General features: G+C 47.0%; 1 non-coding gene across 1 annotated transcript; it reads right to left on the reverse strand.

Moving 5' to 3' along the window:
* Nucleotides 1–1,154: 1,154 nt before the first annotated feature.
* On the reverse strand, nt 1,155–1,237 carry trnal-cag (transfer RNA leucine (anticodon CAG)). Its single transcript has one exon. It is a non-coding gene; the product is annotated as a tRNA-Leu (tRNA).
* Between the last annotated feature and the right edge of the window lie 694 nt (nt 1,238–1,931).

The following is a 1,931-nucleotide window of genomic DNA, read 5'->3' on the forward strand; positions in this document are numbered from 1 at the left end:
ATCGACCTCTGGGTTATGGGCCCAGCACGCTTCCGCTGCGCCACTCTGCTCGGTGCTCTTTATTTTTGTGGTCGGACTTGAGGCAAAGTTTGAGGAAGTCTGTAACTGCGTGATCAATGTTCCCAGAGAGATGAAACTGCCGCCCCGAACTTCATTTTATAAAGGTGATTCCAGTCACTCCCCACTTTCCCATCAGAACAACGTCACAGAAGAAATCACATCACCTTCCATAGAACAACCATTCCGCACGAAAGTGAATTATCTGAACTGTGCTGACCAGTATCAGTATGCTCAAACGTGTGTTCTTGTTGAAAGAAAAAAATGAGGAAGTGAATAATTGTGTGGTTACCGCAGGGCAGTAATGTTGTAGCTCCTGGTTTAAGGAGCAGAGTGCGCAGCGGAAGCGTGCAGGGCTATTAGCCCGAGGTCGAGGAATCGAGGGTATTCTCTGCTATTTACATTCTCCCTCACAACAAAAGTAAACATAACACGCGTTCCTGTTTGCTTTGCAGCAAATAGCTATCAGAAACTTTCTTGCAGTCTCATCCCGACATTAGTCCCAAGAATGAAAGAGACAGCATGACACATTACAACATTGTAATGCTCACACATAGGGAATCACAGAGAAAATGCTTTAAAGTCTCAGCAGATCTGACAGCATCTGGAGGGAGAGAAATGAGCTGACGTTTCGTGTCCAGGTGACCCTTAGTCAAAACTGCACGGGAAGCATTATCCAGTAGTACCCCACAGAGGGGCAATATAGATATATAGCGATATCCAGTAATAACTCACTGGGGGCCAATAAGGAAATGAAGCTTTATCGAGCAAGGAATCACAATAGAAGCAGAGTTCCCAACGTCCCCTCTTGGACGGATGTGAACAATCCAACCAGCCAGACTATTTACAAGAGAAGACGAATTTTACCCTTCTGTTTGGATCAATATGAATTCCTCAACCAGACTCACCGAAGCAGATTGTCGAGTCATGAGCTGGGCTTCTGCCGGTGGGGTCCTGCCGGTGGGGTCTTGCTGTGCATATTTAAGCTGGAATCTCATGTCCTGAGACCAACGCTTTTCCATTGAAAGGGAGGTATTGGATCTTCCTGAGTTTGAAAATTTTGCTGGAGAAATTTAACCTCGTGGAGGAAAAGACAATATCAGGAGTGGGATTCGAACCCACGCCTCCAGAAGAGACTGCGACCTGAACGCAGCGCCTTAGACCGCTCGGCCATCCTGATGCGTTGACGCACAAAGTAAGATCCGTGCACAAATCGACTTAAAGTCTGTCTTCATCTTTATTACATTTCAAACAAGACATGCTTTCCCTACTTTTGAACCCCAGCCAGAGTCCTGTATCTGAGTGCCATCCTTGTCCAAACCGCTGGTGGTTAAGGAGCTTCTCATTGCTGCATTGATCAGTTTGCTCTAATCAGCAAGGTCCGATATACCGCTCTACCTGTTCCTCAGACGATGGTATTGAAAGTCTAAGATCTGAGGACGTGAAGTATCCAATTGGAGAGTTGCATTCTGGCAACTTTTTCTTTTGGACCCACGGTGAAGAATCACTGAAACGACTGCACGATGACATCCATAAGTTCCATCCAACCATCAGGCTCACCATGGACTACTCTCCAAAATCAGTTGCATTCTTGGACACACTCGTCTCCATCAAGGGCGGTCACCTCAGCACTTCGCTTTACCGCAAACCCACGGATAACCTCACACTTCTCCAGCTTCCACCCTAAACACATTAAAGAAGCCATCCCCGATGGACAAGCTCTCCGTATACACAGGATCTGCTCAGACGAGGAGGAGCGTAACAGACATCTACAGACGTTGAAAGATGCCTTCGTATGAACGGGATATGGCGCTCGACTCATCGATCGACAGTTCCAACGCGCCACAGCAAAAAAACGCACTGACCTCCTCAGA

This window comes from Scyliorhinus torazame, chromosome 24, assembly GCF_047496885.1.
Source record: "Scyliorhinus torazame isolate Kashiwa2021f chromosome 24, sScyTor2.1, whole genome shotgun sequence".
NCBI classification, from domain to species: Eukaryota; Metazoa; Chordata; class Chondrichthyes; order Carcharhiniformes; family Scyliorhinidae; genus Scyliorhinus; species Scyliorhinus torazame.